The 24,819-nt window shown below is 40.3% G+C and overlaps 1 protein-coding gene and 16 non-coding genes across 17 annotated transcripts in view; 16 read left to right on the top strand and 1 right to left on the bottom strand.

Annotated features, from left to right (window-relative positions):
- On the top strand, positions 1 to 75 carry trnas-uga (transfer RNA serine (anticodon UGA)). Its single transcript has one exon. It is a non-coding gene; the product is annotated as a tRNA-Ser (tRNA).
- Positions 1 to 24,819, bottom strand: part of LOC115022288 (zinc finger MYND domain-containing protein 11-like) — a 126,435-nt gene that overhangs the window by 89,092 nt on the left and 12,524 nt on the right. The window lies entirely within an intron of this gene.
- On the top strand, positions 360 to 441 carry trnas-cga (transfer RNA serine (anticodon CGA)). The gene has a single exon. It is a non-coding gene; the product is annotated as a tRNA-Ser (tRNA).
- Positions 775 to 857, top strand: trnas-cga (transfer RNA serine (anticodon CGA)). The gene has a single exon. It is a non-coding gene; the product is annotated as a tRNA-Ser (tRNA).
- On the top strand, positions 1,104 to 1,187 carry trnas-cga (transfer RNA serine (anticodon CGA)). The gene has a single exon. It is a non-coding gene; the product is annotated as a tRNA-Ser (tRNA).
- On the top strand, positions 1,519 to 1,600 carry trnas-uga (transfer RNA serine (anticodon UGA)). Its single transcript has one exon. It is a non-coding gene; the product is annotated as a tRNA-Ser (tRNA).
- Positions 1,885 to 1,966, top strand: trnas-cga (transfer RNA serine (anticodon CGA)). The gene has a single exon. It is a non-coding gene; the product is annotated as a tRNA-Ser (tRNA).
- trnas-uga (transfer RNA serine (anticodon UGA)) lies at positions 2,243 to 2,324 on the top strand. The gene has a single exon. It is a non-coding gene; the product is annotated as a tRNA-Ser (tRNA).
- trnas-uga (transfer RNA serine (anticodon UGA)) lies at positions 2,656 to 2,737 on the top strand. The gene has a single exon. It is a non-coding gene; the product is annotated as a tRNA-Ser (tRNA).
- Positions 3,020 to 3,101, top strand: trnas-cga (transfer RNA serine (anticodon CGA)). Its single transcript has one exon. It is a non-coding gene; the product is annotated as a tRNA-Ser (tRNA).
- On the top strand, positions 3,378 to 3,459 carry trnas-cga (transfer RNA serine (anticodon CGA)). Its single transcript has one exon. It is a non-coding gene; the product is annotated as a tRNA-Ser (tRNA).
- Positions 3,792 to 3,873, top strand: trnas-uga (transfer RNA serine (anticodon UGA)). Its single transcript has one exon. It is a non-coding gene; the product is annotated as a tRNA-Ser (tRNA).
- Positions 4,149 to 4,230, top strand: trnas-cga (transfer RNA serine (anticodon CGA)). Its single transcript has one exon. It is a non-coding gene; the product is annotated as a tRNA-Ser (tRNA).
- On the top strand, positions 4,563 to 4,644 carry trnas-uga (transfer RNA serine (anticodon UGA)). Its single transcript has one exon. It is a non-coding gene; the product is annotated as a tRNA-Ser (tRNA).
- trnas-uga (transfer RNA serine (anticodon UGA)) lies at positions 4,927 to 5,008 on the top strand. Its single transcript has one exon. It is a non-coding gene; the product is annotated as a tRNA-Ser (tRNA).
- Positions 5,340 to 5,422, top strand: trnas-uga (transfer RNA serine (anticodon UGA)). Its single transcript has one exon. It is a non-coding gene; the product is annotated as a tRNA-Ser (tRNA).
- trnas-cga (transfer RNA serine (anticodon CGA)) lies at positions 5,699 to 5,780 on the top strand. Its single transcript has one exon. It is a non-coding gene; the product is annotated as a tRNA-Ser (tRNA).

Genomic DNA, 24,819 nt, shown 5'->3' with positions numbered 1-24,819 from the left:
TGATGGCCGAGTGGTTAAGGCGTTGGACTTGAAATCCAATGGGGTTTCCCGCGCAGGTTCAAACCCTGCTCACAGCGATTGAAGAAGCTGAAAACTTCTAAACTATTCGCTAAAGGTGGATTGTAGTTACATTGCTATCTGCAGTACACCTTGGTAAAAGTGTCATACAAATGCTGTCAGTTTTGCAATTTGGGCGAGTCAAGACTTTAGGATGGACCTTATCTTCTACCTTTTTTTAAAACACACAAAAACCATTAATAGTACTGCAAGTTGTAGCTAGGTACAGTTTGCAATGTTCACATTTTCCACAAGGAACCTTGAGTGCTGGTCGAGCATTCTATTAAAGAATGTCAAAAAATGCTGTGATGGCCGAGTGGTTAAGGCGTTGGACTCGAAATCCAATGGGTTTCCCCGCGCAGGTTCAAACCCTGCTCAACAGCGATTGAAGAAGCTGAAAACTTGGTTACTATTTGCTACATGTGCATGGTAATCCTGCTCTCTGCAGTTCACCTTGGTTACAAATCTCATACAATTGCAGGTGAATATCAAGATTCAGGCCACTTGTTGTAACCTACTCCTACATTCAAAGAGCAATTGGCAATTTGTCAGCATTGAGATGGTAGGAGGGACTTGATTTCCTACCTTTTTTTGCAGCAGAACAAACCATTAATAATACTGCAAGTTGTAGTTAGCTACAGCTACCAAAGTTGTTCACGTTTCCCACAGGGAGATTTCAGCGGTACTCGAGCATTCCATCAAAGAATGCAAAAAAAAGCTGTGATGGGCCGAGTGGTTAAGGCGTTGGACTCGAAATCCGATGGGGTTTCCCCGCGCATGTTCAAATCCTGCTCACAGCGATGAAGAAGCTGAAAACTTCTAAACTATTCGCTAAAGGTGGATGGTAGTTTACATTGCTATCTGCAGTACACCTTGGTAAAAGTGTCATACAAATGCTGTCAGTTTTGCAATTTGGACGAGTCCAGACTTTACAAAAAACATTAATAGTACTGCAAGTTGTAGCTCGGTACAGTTTGCAATGTTCACATTTTCCACAAGGAGCCTTGAATGCTGGTCGAGCATTCTATCAAAGAAAGTCAAAAAAGGCTGTGATGGCCGAGTGGTTAAGGAGCGTTGGACTCGAAATCCAATGGGGTTTCCCCGCGCAGGTTCAAACCCTGCTCACAGTGATTGAATAAGCTGATTACTTCTAAACTATTTGCTACATGTGCATGGTATCTGCTCTCTGCAGTTCACCTTGGTTACAAATCTCATACAATTGCAGGTGAATATCAAGATTCAGGCCACTTGTTGTAACCTACCCCTACATTCAAAGAGCAATTGGCAATTTGTCAGCATTGAGATGGTAGGAGGGACTTGATTTCCCATCTTTTTTTGCAGCAGAACAAACCATTAATAATACTGCAAGTTGTAGTTAGCTACAGCTACCAAAGTTGTTCACATTTCCCACAGGGAGCTTTCAGGGGTACTCGAGCATTCCATCAAAGATTGCAAAAAAAAGCTGTGATGGCCGAGTGGTTAAGGCGTTGGACTTGAAATCCAATGGGGTTTCCCCGCGCAGGTTCAAACCCTGCTCACAGCGATTGAAGAAGCTGGAAACTTCTAAACTATTCGCTAAAGGTGGATGGTAGTTACATTGCTATCTGCAGTACACCTTGGTAAAAGTGTCATACAAATGCTGTCAGTTTTGCAATTTGGGCGAGTCAAGACTTTAGGATGGACCTTATCTTCTACCTTTTTTTACAACACACACAAAAAACATTAATAGTACTGCAAGTTGTAGCTAGGTACAGTTTGCAATGTTCACATTTTCCACAAGGAGCCTTGAGTGCTGGTCGAGCATTCTATCAAAGAATTTCAAAAAAAGCTGTGATGGCCGAGTGGTTAAGGCGTTGGACTCGAAATCCAATGGGGTTTCCCCGCGCAGGTTCAAACCCTGCTTACAGCGATTGAAGAAGCTGAAAACTTCGTAACTATCTGCTAAAGGTGGATTACATTGCTGTCTGCAGTACACCTTGGTAAAAGTGTCATACAAATGCAGTCAGTTTTGCAATTTGGGCGAGTCAAGACTTTAGGATGGACCTAATCTTCTACCTTTTTTTCCAACACACAAAAACCATTAATAGTACTGCAAGTTGTAGCTAGGTACAGTTTGCAATGTTCACATTTTCCACAAAGAGGCTTGAGTGCTGGTCGAGCATTCTATCAAAGAATTTCAAAAAAGGCTGTGATGGCCGAGTGGTTAAGGCGATGGACTTGAAATCCAATGGGGTTTCCCCGCGCAGGTTCAAACCCTGCTCACAGTGATTAAATAAGCTGATTACTTCTAAACTATTTGCTACATGTGCATGGTATCTGCTCTCTGCAGTTCACCTTGGTTACAAATCTCATACAATTGCAGTTGAATATCAAGATTCAGGCCACTTGTTGTAACCTACCCCTACATTCAAAGAGCAATTGGCAATTTGTCAGCATTGAGATGGTAGGAGGGACTTGATTTCCCATCTTTTTTTGCAGCAGAACAAACCATTAATAATACTGCAAGTTGTAGTTAGCTACAGCTACCAAAGTTGTTCACATTTCCCACAGGGAGCTTTCAGGGGTACTCGAGCATTCCATCAAAGATTGCAAAAAAAAGCTGTGATGGCCGAGTGGTTAAGGCGTTGGACTTGAAATCCAATGGGGTTTCCCCGCGCAGGTTCAAACCCTGCTCACAGCGATTGAAGAAGCTGGAAACTTCTAAACTATTCGCTAAAGGTGGATGGTAGTTACATTGCTATCTGCAGTACACCTTGGTAAAAGTGTCATACAAATGCTGTCAGTTTTGCAATTTGGGCGAGTCAAGACTTTAGGATGGACCTTATCTTCTACCTTTTTTTACAACACACAAAAAACATTAATAGTACTGCAAGTTGTAGCTAGGTACAGTTTGCAATGTTCACATTTTCCACAAGGAGCCTTGAGTGCTGGTCGAGCATTCTATCAAAGAATTTCAAAAAAAGCTGTGATGGCCGAGTGGTTAAGGCGTTGGACTCGAAATCCAATGGGGTTTCCCCGCGCAGGTTCAAACCCTGCTTACAGCGATTGAAGAAGCTGAAAACTTCGTAACTATCTGCTAAAGGTGGATTTCATTGCTGTCTGCAGTACACCTTGGTAAAAGTGTCATACAAATGCAGTCAGTTTTGCAATTTGGGCGAGTCAAGACTTTAGGATGGACCTAATCTTCTACCTTTTTTTCCAACACACAAAAACCATTAATAGTACTGCAAGTTGTAGCTAGGTACAGTTTGCAATGTTCACATTTTCCACAAAGAGGCTTGAGTGCTGGTCGAGCATTCTATCAAAGAATTTCAAAAAAGGCTGTGATGGCCGAGTGGTTAAGGCGTTGGACTCGAAATCCAATGGGGTTTCCCTGCGCAGGTTCAAACCCTGCTCACAGCGATTGAATAAGCTGATTACTTCTAAACTATTTGCCGCATATGCATGGTATCTACTCTCTGCAGTTCACCTTGGTTACAAATCTCATACAATTGCAGTTGAATATCAAGATTCAGGCCACTTGTTGTAACCTACTCCTACTTTCAAAGACCAATTGGCAATTTGTCAGCATTGAGATGGTAGGAGTGACTTGATCTCCTTCATCGTTTTTCCAGCAGAATAAACCATTAATAATACTGCAAGTTCTAGTTAGCTACAGCTACCAAATGTGTTCACGTTTCCCACAGAGAGCTTTCAGGGGTACTCGAGCATTCCATCAAAGATTGCACAAAAAAGCTGTGATTGCCGAGTGGTTAAGGCGTTGGACTTGAAATCCAATGGGGTTTCCCCGCGCAGGTTCAAACCCTGCTCACAGCGATTGAAGAAGCTGAAAACTTCTTAACTATTTGCTAAAGGTGGATTACATTGCTGTCTGCAGTACACCTTGGTAAAAGTGTCATACAAATGCTGTCAGTTTTGCAATTTGGGCGAGTCAAGACTTTAGGATGGACCTTATCTTCTACCTTTTTTACAACACACAAAAACCATTAATAGTACTGCAAGTTGTAGCTAGGTACAGTTTGCAATGTTCACATTTTCCATAAGGAGCCTTGAGTGCTGGTCGAGCATTCTATTAAAGAATGTCAAAAAAGGCTGTGATGGCCGAGTGGTTAAGGCGTTGGACTCGAAATCCAATTGGTTTTCCCTGCGCAGGTTCAAACCCTGCTCACAGCGATTGAAGAAGCTGAAAACTTGCTAACTATTTCCTACATGTGCATGGTATCTGCTCTCTGCAGTACACCTTGGTTACAAATCTCATACAATTGCAGTTGACTATCAAGATTCAGGCCACTTGTTGTAACCTACTCCTACTTTCAAAGACCAATTGGCAATTTGTCAGCATTGAGATGGTAGGAGTGACTTGATCTCCTACATTTTTTTTCCAGCAGAATAAACCATTAATAATACTGCAAGTTGTAGTTAGCTACAGCTACCAAATGTGTTCACGTTTCCCACAGGGAGCTTTCAAGGGTACTCGAGCATTCCATCAAAGATTGCACAAAAAAGCTGTGATGGCCGAGTGGTTAAGGCGTTGGACTTGAAATCCAATGGGGTTTCCCCGCGCAGGTTCAAACCCTGCTCACAGCGATTGAAGAAGCTGAAAACTTCTAAACTATTCGCTAAAGGTGGATGGTAGTTACATTGCTATCTGCAGTACACCTTGGTAAAAGTGTCATACAAATGCTGTCAGTTTTGCAATTTGGGCGAGTCAAGACTTTAGGATGGACCTTATCTTCTACCTTTTTTTACAACACACAAAAACCATTAATAGTACTGCAAGTTGTAGCTAGGTACAGTTTGCAATGTTCACATTTTCCACAAGGAGCCTTGAATGCTGGTCGAGCATTCTATCAAAGAATGTCAAAAAAAGCTGTGATGGCCGAGTGGTTAAGGCGTTGGACTTGAAATCCAATGGGGTTTCCCCGCGCAGGTTCAAACCCTGCTCACAGCGATTGAAGAAGCTGAAAACTTGCTAACTATTTCCTACATGTGCATGGTATCTGCTCTCTGCAGTACACCTTGGTTACAAATCTCATACAATTGCAGTTGACTATCAAGATTCAGGCCACTTGTTGTAACCTACTCCTACTTTCAAAGACCAATTGGCAATTTGTCAGCATTGAGATGGTAGGAGGGACTTGATTTCCTACCTTTTTTTGCAGCAGAACAAACCATTAATAATACTGCAAGTTGTAGTTAGCTACAGCTACCAAAGTTGTTCACATTTCCCACAGGGAGCTTTCAGCGTTACTCGAGCATTCCATCAAAGATTGCAAAAAAAAGCTGTGATGGCCGAGTGGTTAAGGCGTTGGCACTTGAAATCCAATGGGGTTTCCCCGCGCAGGTTCAAACCCTGCTCACAGCGATTGAAGAAGCTGGAAACTTCTTAACTATTTGCTAAAGGTGGATTACATTGCTGTCTGCAGTACACCTTGGTAAAAGTGTCATACAAATGCTGTCAGTTTTGCAATTTGGGTGAGTCAAGACTTTAGGATGGACCTTATCTTCTACCTTTTTTTACAACACACAAAAAACATTAATAGTACTGCAAGTTGTAGCTAGGTACAGTTTGCAATGTTCACATTTTCCACAAGGAGCCTTGAGTGCTGGTCGAGCATTCTATCAAAGAATTTCAAAAAAGGCTGTGATGGCTGAGTGGTTAAGGCGTTGGACTCGAAATCCAATGGGGTTTCCCTGCGCAGGTTCAAACCCTGCTCACAGCGATTGAAGAAGCTGAAAACTTGTTAACTATTCGCTACATGTGCATGGTATCTGCACTCTGCAGTACACCTTGGTTACCAATCTCATACAATTGCAGTTGAATATCAAGATTCAGGCCACTTGTTGTAACCTACCCCTACATTCAAAGAGCAATTGGCAATTTGTCAGCATCGAGATGGTAGGAGGGACTTGATTTCCTACATTTTTTTTGCAGCAGAACAAACCATTAAAAATACTGCAAGTTGTAGTTAGCTACAGCTACCAAAGGTGTTCACGTTTCCCACAGGGAGCTTTCAGCGGTACTCGAGCATTCCATCAAGCTGAAAACTTCTTAACTATTTGCTAAAGGTTTATGGTAGTTACATTGCTGTCTGCAGTACACCAGTTTTGCGATTTAAGACTTTAGGAGGGACTTGATCTTCTACCTTTTTTCCCAGCAGAATATATCATTAATAATACTGCAAGTTGTAGCTAGCTACAGCTACCAAAGTTGTTTCATGTTTCCCACAGGGACTACTGTATGTTTAATGAAGTCAGGAAGTCTTCAGTTGTTTCAGGAACAACAGAGGTTTGTCTTGGAAAACTGGAGACGTATATTAAAAAACATATATTGATTCTCAATAAAATATTTACTACAACTCTTGAATGTAAACTGTTACTATTTTGTCAAGAAGCTTGTGGAGGATATCTGATTTTTAAAACTTTGCATTTAACCACATTTGCTTGTGTGCACCATTCACGTACTGCTTTAATTCCTTTATTGTCTAATTTAATTATTGCACTTGTGATTTAACTGCAAATCAAATATCATCGTCTTTCCCGCGCAGTGAAACTACAAAGTCTCTAACTCTAAATGTAGTTCAGTGCAACAACTCAATCAAATCACACTCAAGCAACAAATCTAAACGTCTGCTTTCAAATCAACAGACTGATGATCATTATTTGGAAATAAGTGATGAAATTATTGCCTGAAACATATGGCAATGGGCAATGAGAGATAATAACAATAAAAGCAAACATCTATGGCAGGCTGTTGACTGCTGACGATGGCCTCGTTTTAGCTTTTAATGCCCTTGCCTGCTGCTTTACTGTCACTTTATCAGTTTGAACCATTGGGTTTCATTTGTCTCTGCTTGTGCATTGTGTCTGTCATTGTTGTTGTTTTTCTTAAAAATGTATGATCAGGCAGGAAGTTCTGGATAAAGCTACACTACCGTTCAAAAGTTTGGAATCTCCTGACACAAAAGATTGATTGGGTAGTCAGATGTGTGAGAGGACCATCCTCTCATTTTAAATGATCTTTCATGCTTTTAGGTTGCAGAAAGTCCTGCAGTAGATGTCCTACGACATCTATTGCACGTCTGTCCGTCCTGGGAGAGGGATCTCTCCTCAGTTGCTCTCCCTGAGGTTTCTTCCATTTTTTCCCCTTTAATTTTGGGGTTTCTTTTAGGAAGTTTTTCCTTGTGCGATGCGAGGGTCTAAGGACAGAGGATGTCGTATCCTGTACAGTCTGTAAAGCACACTGAGACAAATGTATAATTTGTGATATTGGGCTATACAAATAAATTTGATTTGATTTGATTTGAAATAGGTGTTATTTTGTATGAAATGTTTGCAAAAAATTTAATGTTTTCAATATTAAGGACAAAATGCAGTTTGAACCAGACCGCCTATTCAAAAGGCAGAAAGAGATGAAATTACCTCTGAGCAAAAGTTGAAGAAAAGAAGAAATCAACAATCGTAGGTAAATTAAACCGGAAGCTTAGTATCAAAATGTGTGCAGATTTAAATAGGAACAACTTCCTGTTTCAGTGTCTAGTGCACAATAATGTTGCTTTAGCCAAACTATTCTTCAAACTTTACAATAGAAATAGAAGGTTAGTTTATGGTTAGTGTTTTACCCCACAACAGTTTTAGTTTTGAGTTATTTTACAGAATTTATATGCAAAACATAAATATGATGCATTGTTATTGGTTGCACTTCTCAACAGTGTTTTAAAGTCAAAATGTGCTCCACTTTGACCAACTACAACGTTGCAATTCTACTTCTCCAATAGTGACATTTGCATCGCTAGACTTTAACTTGTAATGGAGTATTTTTATAATTCAGTCTTGCTACTTTTACATGAAGGATCTAAATACTCCTCCACTGATCAACACACGTCCTCATCAGTGTTTAACGATAACTATAACGTTTAATAAGTTTAATAATGCTCCTTGGTGTGTTGGCGTCATATTCATCATTTTCTGTGCCCAGTAAGCCGGTTACCTAAGAAAAAGAAAGGGACATTTGTTCTCTGTTTGTCTCAATGTCTGTTGTTTGCATGGTTCTACCTCAGTCCCTGTCTCCTCTTCTCACCTCCCCCCAGGCCCACCATGCATTTCCTAGGAACTCTCTGGACTTATCATTCCCCATTCATCCACCAGAAACCCTCAGACTTTTACACCAGTCACCTTACTCTCTCATTCACCTGCTCACCTGTTTTCACTTTCCCTTATCAGCCACATCAGCTGCCAGATCGTCAATAATGCTTCATGCCTCTGTAACTCTGCAACCTGGGATCTTTACCTGAACCCTGCAACCTGTTCCGGTTACTTCTGGACCATGTTGGATCTTAAATTCCCTGAGAAATGTCTTCTTCCTGAGAAACAGCGCCTCTTCAGTGGTGATATCTCACACAACACAAGCAGATGCAACTAACAAAATGTCCAACAACTAATTAAAGCTGTGTATTGGGTAAACCCTTGTCAATAACAGACATTCAGAGTCTGCAAATGTTATGAGGGAGTATTTAGTGTCTCATTTGTTTTTTATATTTATGCATAATTTGATATCAGTTAAGTTTAGGTTTGGAGAAGACATAAAAGGAAGAAATTATTCAAATGCGATGCATAAAATCTGCATTTTTCTCCTTTTTAATGTAACTTTTTGTAGTGTATTGAGCCCCAGAGGCGATCAAAACTGAAACACTGGCAGCAGCAGTTCCCTCCACACTGAGCTGCAGAGGAAATGGGACCCCTAACCCTCGCAGACTTAGTATCGCACTTTACCCGCTGAGCATCCCTGCAATTAAGTTAAATGGGCACACAAACCATATTGCTAATGTTTTCATGAAGCCAGAGCCCTAGAGAAGTGTGGAGATTGCAGAATCCATCAGTGAAATTGCACACTGACATGCCCCACTAAGTTTGACTGCACGATGGAGCTCACTTATCCAAAATGCATCCAATATACAGATATGTCTAAACGCATGACGCGGCATCAGGAACCCACTGACAGGCCCATCGCAGACAGCAGCTGTTTGTTCCATGTTGGAGAATAATAATCCACACAGAAAGCGGGACAATCAAATGTTTTCTGCGACTGGATTTTACAGCCAACAAATGACAGATTGTTAAATTTAGACCGAAAAGCCAGCAGAAGGGGATTTTACAGCCAAATGTCAATTTGTTTTTACTGAAAAGCCGACAATAACTTCATCCTGTCATCTGCACAAACATCCTTATTAACAAATTAATTTCATTATGTACTCAATAGACTTTGTCCAGTAATCCCTAACAGGGACGGATCATTTTAGTTTTCTGTAACAAAGAAGCTAAAATAATGTTGCTCACTCTTCATCTTTAAAATGTTAATTTGATTTCTATTTTAACCCGAGTCTGCAAAGCATGCATGTTTTCTTAAGCAGCAGCTCTTCTATGACTTTATTTCAATGCTTCACATTGAACATTTTTAATTATTAGAAAACTAGAATTTTCAACCGAATTCAACCTTGATTAACTTCAGATGTTTAGCTTAATGTCCCGCAGCTTCACGTTTGTTTAATTTCACATCTAAGTTGTTAAGACTGCTCCGGAGTCAGGATGTGGTTAGCCTAGTTTAGCATAAATACTGGAAGCAGGCAGAAACAGCTAGCATTGCTCGGTACAAAGATACTTCTATGAACATCGCGCTATATCTTGTTTTTTTAATCTGTACACAAACAAATGACAATTTGGTGTTTAAGTGAGCGAGATATGTGCAACAATGAAAAAACGTAATGGCATCATGTTACTCCTTGTTATTCTTGTAACAAATAATTGAATAGTTGGCAATGGACTTATTTCCTATTGCCAGTAGACAAATATCTCCGTTTCCCCCCCGTGATGTGTCACATTCAACATCATGAACGTGCAGGAAAGCAGGTTAGTGAGTCTCTTTCAAATTGTCAAACCAGTTGGTGGTTGAAACAGTGGAAACACGGCTGGTTTTAATGAGTTTTATTTAGTTTCTGTCGAGTGTTTTACTGGAGTCTGATGGCTTTGAGGTGAGCATACTAATTGTATGTTTTGTACGTTTTGTCCCGGTGAATAAATGTCGATTGTAACCTTTTCCTCTAAAGATGTAAGTGGGTGTCAGTGGGGTTTTCTTGTCCAGTGGGACATGGGCTAAAGGCGGCTTTTTGAAACGTCGACTGCTTATTTTAGACGGACCCTCCACAGAGAAACTTCAAACATTGTTGAATAACTGTTGGACCAAGAGAGAGTTTCCTTCCTGCTGGGCGTTCAGAGGACTCCATTGTAAACAGAGGTGTCTGCCGTTTGGGGGGAAAAGATGCCACCTTCTGTTGGGACAGCTGGCATTAAAAGTACAGCTCATTGTTGGAAACAGTGGAAGCATTAGCTAAGTGCATTCTGGCTCTAAAATAGCGGGATTTGAGAAGTAACATTGAGTAATTATTTTTCAAAGAGGACACAGTTTTCACTCCAGCGCTGTATGAAAAAAGGCCAATGGGTCATTAATGAAAGTGGAATAGGCTTAGCGCTTTTTGAATAACCATTGGAGTTAATACAAAAGCCATCAAGGAGTAATCTGCAGCATTTACTGAGGATTTGCATGTGGAGAACAATGCCAGATTAATCCTAAAAGGATGACCTGTCGCCTAGACGACTGTAATTATGATTTCCAGTGATGAGAGGTTTCATTAATGCACATGCAGGATGCAGAGTACAGAAAACGAGCAGTGCGTTCAGGTTCATAAGAAAGTTGAGCCTCTCGTCTACTTCTGTTGGTGTTTTTGAACAAAGTTTTTGAGAAATACGAGCGGATTTAATCAAACACTGACACTATTGTGACTTTCAGGAGATTTGATCAGGTAAACAAAGGATATGCACGTCAACATTCTGCATAAAGTTAATCTTGTGTGCATGCGGGGATTTCTCTCGTAAACAAACCCCATACTGTGCAGTTGGAACGCACAACACTTAGTTTAGCATGTTAGCATGTTAGCATGCCAACATTTGCTAATTTAAACCTGATGACGGTTCTAGAGAAAGGTCAGCACATTATTACAATTCATCCTGATAATCAAGTGATCCAGAGTAGATCAAACCACTCTGGCTCTAGATGGAGTCTTTCACGTTTTTACCTGAAGGCCACCGTAGTTCTCCGAGACGCTTGAAAGACTGCGGTAACACCAGCCGCCGGCTGAATTTCATTGCTTCTAAAGTAGTGTTGTTGTAAGGATGTGGTGTGTGAGGCGGAGGTCCTGGAAGATACCACGCCAGTCCTGCGGTTCTGCACTCGGCGGCTCGTTACCGCAGTCTTGCACAGCGAGCGGTGAGTGGAGGGGTATTCAGCTGGTTACAATCTGCTACATGCCACCAGATCCTACGTACCAGCCCTTTTTTAAAGCTCTACTTTTGACTTTTTCTAACTAAAGGGAATCCCCCTCAAGAGCAAACCCAAATCCCCCCAAAATATTCTGGTTGAACATTATTTAAATACATTTATATTTGAAGCTATTGTACTTATAAGATTCTTGCTGTTCGGAGTTGTATCCTCATGATTTTTTGCACTTTTTGTAAGTTATTTGGACAAAAGCGTCAAAACAATGAACTGTAATGTAGAACATTCTTTATTTTCTACCTCTGGGATTCAGTCTACATCACAACTGTGATAAACCTTCAAACTAAAAGGTCATTTCTGACTCACGTGTAATAAAATCACTACAAACACAATTTAGTTGCTATAAAAAAAAGAGAGGATTGTAGTCATTTCTAATTTTGGGATACACACACCAAATAGGAAGTGTAGTTCATGGAGCATCAATGATACAGGGTGTGTGTGTGTGTGTGTGTGTGTGTGTGTGTGTGTGTGTATACTGTATATATCACAGCATTATATACTACAATTAAAAAAACAAAACATGCCTTAAGATACAGAAGAGATGAGGAACCTGCAGAGGATCATTTTGAAGAAGCCAAGATAATAAAGTCTCTATAAACGCACCACATTAATATTCATATTAAGTCAGTATCACAGTTGCAATCACATAAACTTCTCTAAACACGCCTGCAGTACAAACCTTTGCCTTTACACCTCCTCCTCCTCTTCCTCTTGGACTTCCCCTTCACATCCCGCTCTGACCTCTCCATGTTTCTGCTGCAGGTCCCACGCACCGCTGCCATTCGGGAGGGTCCTTCTTCTTTTAATGTTCCCAGTAGTTTGTCCTCTGCTGCTGCTTCTTCTCTCCTTGTTCTTGTCTGAAGCAAAAAATGCTCGTGCAGGATTGAGAGTGCAGCTCTGCAGCGGGAAGCCTTGTACAGTGACTGACTCCCCCCCCCCCCCCCCCCCCTCCCTGCTTTAGGATGCAGGCGGCTGTTCAGACTGTGACATCATGAGGAGAGGAAGAGCTCTGGTTCAAGCTGTGATTCAGCATCGCTGATGAAAAGTTTTGTGGCTCTAAACTGTTGTTGCAATGTTGGTCTCAGTTGGTCGGTCTGAAATACCTCAACAGCTATGTGATGGATTATCATAACATGATTCATGTTGCTCAAAAGACAAGCCTACTGATTTTTCCTGTTGCCCCCCCTGAGGGTCACATTTGGGTTTCTTTGTGAAATTTCTCTAAATCTATTGGATGCACCAATGGATTTGGAAGTATTAGTACTAATACCAATACACAAATACTCCATTGCAAGTTAAAAGTCCTGCATTCATATGGTTACTTAAATAAAAGTAAATCAAGAAAATGTAGGTATAAAATGTAAAAGTACAAATTGCAGAAAGAAAAGTCTCAAAGACTTAAATCCTGTAAAAACACATTAAAATTATCAAAATAAAAAGCAGCAAATCATCATATTTGTGAAGCCTGAACCTTGAGTTCCTGTCGATCCACTTACTGACACGATATCAACAAGCAAACAGCTACACAGAACTATAATCCCACATTTCAACTTTCCATCCTCATCTTTCTGTTATTAGAAATATGATTAAAGCACAAAATATCAAATAAATTGACCATAGTGATTAATCCCAGAAAGACTCTGCACAAGCCGCACATGAAAGTATGTCCCGTTTGATATGCACAGTTATGAATACTGCATGCATAAATGCTTCTTTTACACACTTATATTACATGTAATAAACATTAAAGGGTTTAAATGTAGGTTAGAAAGATGCTCCCACTGTGTTGTTTCTGCGTCTGCAGGCTGTAAACTGTGAAAGATTTGAAATGCTTCATTTATAAGATACATTTTAAGAATGCATTGACTGTCATAATTAAATTAAAGACATGCTGTGCAAGCAAAGTTTGTTTAAACCCACAGAACCTGATTTCAAATTCTAGTCGAGGTCTCAAAGTTTCCAAAGTTACGAAAGAAATGAGGGGAAATGCCTAATTTACATATTTAAACATCACATGTGAGAACACTTGTAATATAAACGTGTGTTGATGTGAGTCATGAAGTGGGGAAGCTTCATGCTGATATCTGTTAGTTACATGTTTGACCCTGTTCACCTGTAGTGTGTACAACATGTATGACTGTTCACCTGTAGTGTGTACAACATGTATGACTCTGTTCACCTGTAGTGTGTACAACATGTATGACCCTGTTCACCTGTAGTGTGTACAACATGTATGACTCTGTTCACCTGTAGTGTGTACAACATGTATGACCCTGTTCACCTGTAGTGTGTACAACATGTATGAATGTTACAATACATATCTTTAAAGGAGCTTTTCTCTAAAGGAGCTTTTTCTCACACTCTTCAGCAGAAGTCTCCACTTCAGCAGCACTTACATACACCAAACTTTCCACTTTCATTCCTCTCTATATTCTGAAGCTTTGTGCAGAGGGCTTTGTTCACATGTCACTCACAGCTCATGTTATACACGCTACACTCACTACATGCAGGAGATGCACAGAGTTCTGTGTGTTGACAGGATTGAGTGATTTATGGAGTGATACAAAGACAGATCCAGAATCTGTACAAACCTTTGACATGTGAACACATGAAACACTTTGAACCTGCTTCATCCAGACTTCTCTTTACATCTGGACATGGAGCACATCAACACATATTTAATGAGATGATGCATCACTTGCATATTTTTCTGCTTAAGTTCTTAATGTAAGTAATGAAGGGTTGTACCCTTCTCACCTGCAGTGTCTCCCCTTAAATTAAAAACTCTGTGCAGCCAAAGTTTCTTTAAACCCACAGAACTTTTTAAAGAATTTAAATTCCAGTCCCAAAGTTTCCAAAGATACAAAACATGTCGAGCTGAATTTTGGGGGAAAATGTGTTTAAAATTATACAGAAGACGTGTAGAATATTTGTCTTGTGTTTTAATGCTTTAGTCAGTGAACGCCTCATGGAGCATCAATGACACAGGGTGTGTGTGTGTGTGTGTGTGTGTGTGTGTGTGTGTTGTGTGTGTGTGTGTGTGTGTGTGTGTGTGTGTGTGTGTGTGTGATTTTAATTGTGGAGAACATCTACAACGACAGCAATATTGATAACAAAGAAACATGTCTTTAACAAACACCAGACCTCCTGCTCCTACTTTGCATGTTAATGCCAATTTTGCATAATCTTCCCACCTTCACCTTTACTTCCAATTTACAGCATCTGTTTAATCCCTGCCAGTCACCTTCCTCAATCTGATAATCTGACTGTGTTACATCCAAACTAAGATCCAAATCTTCCCCTCTTTTTATTTGACTGTTGCTATCATGACATTTCATCACTTCGCCCCCCCCCGTCTCCGGCCTCTGCTGTGTTTAGATCCTCTTTGTATTTTTCCTGCAGGTTTCCAGTGACTGACTCCCTCCCTTCAGAGGATTAGCGGGACGCTGTACCTCTTTGTTTGTCTCCATCTGAAGGTGCCGTGCTGCTGAGCCCCTGGGATTCACATTTCTTCTAATATTTCACCTCAGTGACTCCCAAAGCCGCACCGCTGCGTTCTTTCTGCGATTATCTACGGTTTCTTATCACGTGCCTCCGCTCATCATGTGGTTATAAGAAAATCTGAGCACGGCAGAGTGAAAGGAGGAATAAACTGAACTCTCCCTCGTTGATCTGACTTTCCTTTCTGGAGGATTATTCTAATCTACTGCTGGAGAAGTGTTGGGGGATTTCCTTTGGCTGTATTTGTAAAGTGGCTACAGTGAAATATGAACAGTTAGTATCTGTGTTTTAGAAGCGAGGCTCTAAACTCATCACTGAGATATCTCAACACCTACCAGACATTCATGATCATGCATCATCTCCTAACCTCTCCTGTAGCGCTGCCACGAGGTTGAGATGTGTGATTTATATAACTTTGGACAGTCAGGCCAGCAAAAGTACTAATTAACATATAAATATACGTAAGTATCAAAAAGTACTCATTATGCAGAATTAGCTCATTTCAGAATCCTGTATATGTGGATTATAATGTTTATCTGTAATACATCATCATATATTAGCTTCTTTATATTTGTATTAAGAAACTGAAAACTACAAATTTAAAATAAATGTATTGCAGTAAAAAGTACAATATTTGTCGTAGCGTAGCGTAGCGTACAAGTACCCCCTCAAATTGTACTGAAGTGCACGACTTGAGTAATGATAATACTTTATTTATATAGAACTTTTAAAAAAAGTGCTGTACAACATAAAACTGAACAAATGAATGAAAGACGTGGAGAGAAGAAAAGCAAGTATTACAGGAGCAATTACAAATAAAATGCAATAAAAAACTAAATGAAATTAGTGAAAACCTAAGGAATAAATAAAATAAATATATATTATATATATTATATATATATATATATATATATATATATAATATATATATACTGTATATATAGTATATATATACTGTAATATATATATTTTTATTAATTAATATATATTTATTTATTATTATCTATATCTATCTCTCTCTTCTCTTTCTCTTTCTCTATCTCTCTCTTCTCTCTTCTCTCTGTTCCTGTTGGCTATCTGCTCTTATTAGCTGCTTTACTCCTCACACTGTGAGAACCTTTACCTGGATAACACCAGAGGCAACATGTAACACCTTTTTAAAAGCATCCGTGTTTTCAAAAACAAGTAGCATTTATTTGACGCTTCTGCACCTCGGCCAATAATATTATTATTATATTTTATATTTTCTCATTTCTTATGAAGCTAATATACTCGCAAGATTCCTGCTGTTCTGAGTTTGTATCCTCATTGTTGTTTGCACTTATTGTAAACCTGTACGACTGGATGAAGATGAGCTCGAAATAACATTGAGTGTGTGCAGCCGACACTGAAACGTGCAGCTTCCTGGTGTGTGCATCCATGTGATGGAATAAATGTCCATCATCTCCTCCTGCTGTTTACAGACATGCACACTGTTAAGGTGAGCTAGAGTAGATGTGAGACTTCAGCCTCATGCAGACACAACAGAGAAGCTATTACTGTGTGTGATGAGAAACAGATAGATTGTACAGTACTCCAGCCCGTGGCTGCGATCCCACGGGGGCAGGCGGAATGGACCGAGTCTCCAAGAATGAGCTCGGCATCCCAGCAAATGGGACACAGCAGCTTCCTTGTCCGCTCCTCAGGCCAAACATTATACTGTACATTAGATCTGCTCCTCTGTGAAGAGCTGCTGCAGCCTGCAGGCACGCTCGCTCCTGCCTCTGCAGTCGGCGCATGCACGGGATGAATGAAGACGAGTTGACTCGTGTGGACGGTCCGTGGCATATTACAGAATTAACATATTTATGTTTTTCTGTCTCTCTCACTCCACACTTCTTAGCATGGTGTGTGTGTGTGTGTGTGTGTGTGTGTGTGTGTTTTGAACATGTTCCTGTTTGAATAATGTAATGTAACATGTTTATATTTAGGCACCACGAGGACTTAAGGGAACGATCAGGGTATGTTGTGCCACAAAGAAGACTTCATTTGCAAAAACAAATGTCTCCATTTTTATTTCTTCTGCTAAATCGTGTGTTTTCTTGTGTGTCCAATCCAGCGAGTACAAATCAGCTCGGTCGGGTTGTTTTGATAAGAGGTCCATGTTGTGTGGTTCTGCCATGTTGTTTGGTTCTGCCATGTTGTGTGGTTCTGCCATGTTGTTTGGTTCTGCCATGTTGTTTGGTTCTGTCATGTTGTGTGGTTCTGCCATGTTGTGTGGTTCTGCCATGTTGTTTGGTTCTGCCATGTTGTTTGGTTCTGCCATGTTGTGTGGTTCTGCCATGTTGTTTGGTTCTGCCATGTTGTTTGGTTCTGTCATGTTGTGTGGTTCTGCCATGTTGTTTGGTTCTGCCATGTTGTTTGGTTCTGCCATGTTGTTTGGTTCTGCCATGTTGTGTGGTTCTGCCATGTTGTTTGGTTCTGCCATGTTGTTTGGTTCTGTCATGTTGTGTGGTTCTGCCATGTTGTTTGGTTCTGCATGTTGTGTGGTTCTGCCATGTTGTTTGGTTCTGCCATGTTGTTTGGTTCTGTCATGTTGTGTGGTTCTGCCATGTTGTTTGGTTCTGTCATGTTGTGTGGTTCTGCCATGTTGTTTGGTTCTGCCATGTTGTGTGGTTCTGCCATGTTGTTTGGTTCTGCCATGTTGTGTGGTTCTGCCATGTGTTTGGTTCTGCCATGTTGTTTGGTTCTGCCATGTTGTGTGGTTCTGCCATGTGTTGGTTCTGCCATGTTGTGTGGTTCTGCCATGTTGTTTGGTTCTGCCATGTTGTGGAATATCAAACGAGTTGTTGGTTTATTTATTTTATCCGTTTTAAAAATGCTTTCTTCAATTGTACGTAAACGATCGTAACATATAAAACGCTAACAGCTAGCATGAGCGTCAACGCTAACAGCTAGCATGAGCGTCAACGCTAACAGCTAGCATGAGCGTCAACCGCTAACAGCTAGCATGAGCGTCAACGCTAACAGCTAGCGTCTTGTTTCTTATTGTGTTCATTTATTTTTAACAGATTTGTAACAATTACAGATAACAGTGATGTTATTTATATTATAAATGTATCCTTCCTCTTTTCCTTCCTTCCTTCCTTCTTGTATCCTTCCTCTTTTCCTTCCTCTTTTCCTTCCTTCATTCCTTCCTTCCTTCCTTCCTTCCTTCCTTCCTTCCTTCCTTCCTTCCTTCCTTCCTTCCTTCCTTCCTTCTTCTTTCCTTCTTTGTATCCTTCCTCTTTTCCTTCCTTCCTTCCTCCCTTCCTTCCTTCCTTCCTTCCTTCCTTCCTTCCTTCCTTCCTTCCTCCCTTCCTTCCTTCCTTCCTTCCTTCTTTGTATCCTTCCTCTTTTCCTTCCTTCCGTCCTTCCTTCTTTGTATCCTTCCTCTTTTCCTTCCTGCCTTCCTTCCTTCCTTCCTTCCTTCCTTCCTTCCTTCCTTCTTTGTATCCTTCCTCTTTTCCTTCCTGCCTTCCTTCCTTCCTCTCTTACCTGCTTCCTTTCTTAATTCCTTTTTTAATTGTGTCCCGTGTTAATAATGCACTGGATGTTCTGCATGTTTGCTTTCTGTAAAGTGCATTTAGACTTTGCACACTTAATTTCTTGCTTTCTTTCTCTCCCTATGTTACCATTTGGCTCTTTCTGAGTGTGTGTGTGTGTGTGTGTGTGTGTGTGTGTGTGTGTGTGTGCGTGCGTGCGTGTGTGTGAGTGTGTGTGTGTGTGTGTGTGTGTGTGTGTGCGTTGTTTTGAGAGCGACGCCGTGAAGTCAGCCCCCCTGGTCACGCTTGAGTGAGGTGGTGATGGGGGGGGGAGTTTCATTACGCTGTGAAATAACGATCACAACCGTGATTAAGTTGATTAGATTTCATGAATATTTGAAAGCTAAATATTTACTGCTGGTTTCCTTCCTGACAGACTGCGAGATCATATCCCGTCTCCCCGGTGACTGACTGTACGGGAGAGAACTGTAATTATATGTCAGGTTTATGACATCTACATGTGATGTTTGTGGATCTATTGTGCTTTAATTCTGATATTTTATTTATGCTACACTAAATCACTGATGCAAACGTTTGTAATAGAAGTAATTCCATCTTTTGTACAAGTACCAACAACAATGTAAAAATACTACTCCCAAACTAAAGCAGAAGTGCAGAAGAATAAGCAAAATGTAATGAGAGGAAAAGTATTTGTTCTGCAGAACAATGTATTACGTTAACACTGAGTGTAAATACTGACGTGTGGAGTTAACTGCTTCACTTTAATATACAGTTTTCGGGTTTCTAGTCAAACTAAGATGATTAATGGGAAACACTCAATTCTGTTACCTGCACTGGTAATAATTTCCTTTTAACTTTTATCTTTGCTGCTTACGTGAAACATGGGATTGTTTTACCTGTTTGGACCAAAAGCAATCCTTTAAATGAAACTGTGATGGAACTAATAACTAGACACTTTTTGTGAGGGGTCACAAGCCAACATAGTTTAGGAAGCATCGTATTTGAAAACCTTATCACATACTTTTTAAATGTAAAATCTTAATCTGTACAGTAACTGTCAAGTGTAAAAACAAATAATGATGGTGCAATATGAAAAAGGTTATATTAATGATTGTGGTCGCTCCTATTATAATTATTAATATGATTAATATGATTATATTATTAGTATTATCATAATTACGAATATTAATGTGAATATTAATATCATCTGAATATAATATAAATATAATATTCATATTATATTTATATTATATTTATATTTATATTTATATTAATATTAATATTACTCTTCTCTTTCTCTTCTATTTATCTTCTCCTTCCTCTTCTCTTCTCTTCTCTTCTCTTTCTCTTCTCTTCTCTTCTCTTCTCTTCTCTTCTCTTTCTCTTTCTCTTTCTCTTCTCTTTCTCTTTCTCTTCTCTTCTCTTTCTCTTCTCTTTCTCTTCTCTTTCTCTTTCTCTTCTCTTTCTCTTCTCTTCTCTTCTCTTCTCTTTCTTCTCTCCTCTTCTCTTCTCTCTTCTCTTTCTCTGCCTCTTCTCTGCCTCTGCCTCTGCCTCTGCCTCGTCTCTGCCTCGTCTCTGGCTCTTCTCTTCCTCTTCTCTTCCTCTTCCTCTTCTCTCCTCCTCCTCTTCCTCTTCACTCTTCTCTCCCTCCCTCTCTCTCTCTCCCTCGCCCTGTTTTTTCCTTTCTCCACTGTCTTCCCCCCCTGCTCTCCTCTGCCCGTGTCCCTCCCCCTGCCTCCCCGCCTGTTCCGCTTTTGCCTCCTTCATCCCTCCCCGTCTGCCCTTTGCCTTCCTTGCCCCCCTCCGTCCGATTTCTCCCGTCTGTTTTAACTTTATCTCTCACATGTCCCCTTGGGCTTCAGTCCAGCCCTTAGTTTCTTTCCACTAATGAATAGTAAATCTGTTTACATTTGACAACAAAGGCTAAGAATGGTTTATTATTAGTCTAAATGAATTTTGCTGAGTTGAACCCCTAAAAGCTGCATTACAGCAGACATGGAAGCACTGGCGGCTCCTGTGGCAGCAAGAAGTAACTGACTGTGAGAGGAAGCAGGCGCTGAGGACGCATCATGACTCATATTAACAAACAATCTTTTAGAAATAGTCAGATTTTGCTCAGGTGTCATTTTTACCTCATGATCTGAAGTCTGGCACCTCGCTGGTCTGGACAGATATGCATGCAAAATGACCACGAGAGCTTTTAAAGTTGTTATAAAGCTTATCTTCTTTTTCATGAACTTCATTTACTGTCACTTACTTAAGGTGACAGAGAAACTCACTCACAAACTGCAGATTTTCATGCAGACACATCTGAATATTTTGACATTTTCATACCTTTTTAAGACCTTTAAATCTTAGAATGAAACCTTTCATGTGTCGGACTCCGTTTAAATGTCGAGCTGTAGCTGTGTTAACTCAAGTGGCTTCTTTATATGCTCAGCACTACAGCTCGCACTGAAATTAATTTGTTCCCTATCACCTCCTCGCAGACATGTTGATAAGATATCTTCCATTGAGCAGCTGGTGCGTAGAACGAAGGTCCATCAAAAGAATCTTAATTCCAGCAGAGAGCTGAAAGTCATTCTGCTTTAAACTAAACACTTCGGTTATTGATAAGTGAAACCTGAAGATGCTCGGCGTTGAATTATAAGATGTTGGTAGACTTCATGTGTCAACAAGCAGGTGCTGTTGGAACATTTCTGAGTAACTGTACTTACGTTGAGTATTTTAATTGTATGCTACTTTATACTTCTACTCCATTACATTTCAAAAGGAAATATTGCACTTTTTACTCCACTACATTCATTTGGCAGCTGAAGTTACTCGTTTCTTTTTCCGTTAAGTTGAGTGAAGCACAGTGAAGTACTGCACAGTGCAAGAATCACTGATGTGCATACAGTGTCAAACACACACCACTGCAAGAATGCTTCTCACTGATCTTAGAGATGAACTCTTCTGATTTGACAGGTTATTGGCTAAATTAATGATGCAACTTGTCTTTGCATGTCTTGGAGCTGCAGTTCTTCATCCCTGCCTCTGGGCCAAACAACCTTAAAAGACTTCTTCTTCAGCTTAGTTCAGGGGTCGGGAACATATGGCTCTTTCGATGACACGATATGGCTCGCAGACAATTTTGAGCTGACATTTTTTAACATGATTAACAAGTTAATAAATAATTATACTGTGTCATTATAAAGTAAAACATTTAGCAGCGGATTTGTTTTTAGTTCTCCCCTCTCCTTTCCTCCGCTCTGTCTCTGACTGCACGTGTGCGTGTGCGTGTGTGTATGTGTGTGTGGCGTGTGTGTAGGGGGCGGAGCCCTGCCCTTCGCGAAACAGCTGAGGAGAAACTGGGACTACGTCGAGGGCCAAACACGGTCCACATTTATTGAACAGGATACACATATTTGATAAAATGCAAAAAGATATGGAACATATTTGGAACAACAGACATAAGATGTGAATTGTGTCATAATTGCCTTGAGTTTGACACCCGTGCGAAACGTGCACATAAATGAGATAAATAACGTAAGCGTTTAGTTTATTAATAAAAGAGCACGTGTTCAATGCAACACTGATACCGCTATTAGTACTCAGAGACGTGTTATTCTTAAAAAATGCACGCATAAAGTTTGCGTTCAAATGTATTAAATATATGGCTCTCAAGGAAATACATTAAAAAAATATTTGGCTTTTATGGCTCTCCCAGACAAAAAGGTTCCCGACCCCTGGCTTAGTTGCTTAATATATAATAATATAATATAATAATTGCTGGATATTTTAATATTCCCTCCCCTTCAAATATCTGCCAGGTTACAGATGGGGTGGACCAACATGTGGTGGAGCAACACCTTCAGCTTCATTATGGTGTTGCTCAGTTAAAGAAACAACCAGCTGGTTGACCCTTCCCATAAGCTTCCAGAAGAACATGTGCTCTCGGTCATGATGAGGTGATGAAGATGTTCTGCCGGTATGATCAGCAGTGTATCTGTTATGCAGAGCTCGGCAGAGAGAGCTCGAGGGAAGTCAACAAAACATCCAGCAGAGAATCCAGGACAGAGAGAAAGATGTGAAGCTGCTTCAGCAGGAGGTGAGGTCATCAATCACAGATGTGTAGACTTGAGTCGGCAAACGTTACTGAATAAAAAACGTGTGATACTCATCTAGAGTCTCATTTTGTCTACATTCTTATTTCTCAGTGCAAGAGTAGTTGACACTTTGGTATATTCTGTTTGCTTTGCCATGGTGTCTGTCACTACTAATGCTAATTTATACTGCATTGCTTAAATAGCTTTATTGTTTTTAGGCAGGGAGGCAGTACATTGATAAGGAGACATTGGACTTTTGGACATTTGTGCTGGATGCTCTGATCCTTTCTGTAGAAAGCTTTGATCATCTTTGTCAACATCATTTCCACCACCGCAGTCACTGATAAGTTTTTGCAAATCAAACCAGAAATGTAAAACATCGTTACTGCAGGATGAAGATTCTCCCAAGAACAATCTGACTGAATACATTATTTGTGTTCATTTCATGTGAGAAGAAAGACAATAAGTCAAGTGTGTTATTTCCTCTTACACTCTGTCATAATGTTATTGTGAACAAGGACTGAACACACCCTGCCTAGAATGAAGCCTGATCACCCTCCCCTTTCTTCCTGATCTTCCTCCACTGATCATTGATCTTTGGTCGAAGGTATTCTCTCACCAGGTACACTTGTAAACCTTATGGGCACGAGTGGTTTTCCATTGTAGCTCATTAGAGCATTGAAGGTTAGAACTGTGCCATTCCTAAAAATGAACCCTCTACAGCAGCGGTCCCCAACCTTTTTATGCCACGGACCGGTTTCATGTAAGACAATATGTTCATGGACCGGGTTTATAATAAAATAAAACATAAAGTGCATAAAAAACTCATCACTATGCTGAGTTAGTGGGAGGCCTGAGCTTGTGTCTCCAACGAGCCGGTCCAATTATAGGGATACCTTCTTCACCAGTAGTAAAAGATTTCTCTCTTAGCGAACACGAATCCTCTAGTGTAATCGATATATTTATTTAACGCAATAAGTCAAACAAAGAAAATATTCTCAGCTGAGGACACATTTCGCGTCGCCGTTTCCATAGACCGCATGGCTCAAAAAGCCCCATCGTTACGGTCTCACGGCTCCGCTCCAGGTGTGTCCCGAGAGTCGTAAAACATGCGGCTACATAGAAGGAGTAGGCGTTGACCTTCTCCTCACGCTCCTCCGTCAGCAGTCAGGAAGTAATGGTTTGTTGACCTGTTCTCTTAAAGGGGAGGTGTCCCTATTATGTTTGTAATACTCTCAGTGCAGAAAATACATAATTGCAGAGAAACATATTCGTAGTGTAGATATAATATATATATATATATTATATATATATATATTATATATATATATATATATATATATCTATATATATATATATATATTGATTGGTAAACAAATACATATGATAGTCTTTCCAATGTGGATTAATTTACCTGACATTAGTCACTAAGTACGACGCTCATCCGTGCACTCCATGTGTTGATGTGGTCCATCAGTAATTCTTTATGTCCTTCTTGTTCATGTTGTTTTCTTTAAAACAACTCCAACTCTTGTCTTTTAACGTCAGGTCTGGTGAGGCCGTTCTGAAGGCTTCGTTGCCCTCATGTGCGAGCCTGTAGATTCTGCAGAGCGGCGCATGAGAATCACCTGTAGAGATAAACACGTATATTAAGTGACTCCTGATGTTGTCTTTTAAATGTCTCCTCGTTGGGTCTTTTCCCTTTTCAAAGCTCTTTAAACATGTTTGTTTCCACTCATTGTTGCTTGTGGGCTTAATGTTTTGAAGTAAAGTATCACGTGACAGACGAGCGTCTCGACATCTGTCAAGAGACACAGACGCACAGACAGATGTATCCGGTGATTTTTCTAAATAAACCCTTTCAAATAAAAATGTTATTCAATCTTTCTGTGGCGGCCCGGTACCAAATGACCCACGGACTACGGACGGTCTACAAGACCCAATCCAGAGGAAAACACAGGAATGATGTGAGCTGCTGTTCTAATCAATCAATTAATTATTGTTCTCCAGAGAAAACTCCAACACTGCAGTGTACATACCTGCCATTCATGTTGGACATGCCCTAAATAATTAGTTCACACCCCTATTGATGAGTATATAACAACTTAAGAACTGAATATTTCCCTTTGTTTAATTCCAACAATGTATTGTGAGTAGAAAGGTGTGACGGCCCTGCTGAACCTGCCTTATCTCAGTCACTGTGCTGAATGTCTTTAAGGTGTCAGTGGAGCTGATGGCAGTAGCCAGTCAGATCTGGAGC

This window comes from Cottoperca gobio, chromosome 17, assembly GCF_900634415.1.
Source record: "Cottoperca gobio chromosome 17, fCotGob3.1, whole genome shotgun sequence".
NCBI lineage: Eukaryota > Metazoa > Chordata > Actinopteri > Perciformes > Bovichtidae > Cottoperca > Cottoperca gobio.
The sequence above is the reverse complement of the archived record's forward strand: the minus strand, read 5'-3'. Positions and strand labels throughout refer to the sequence as shown.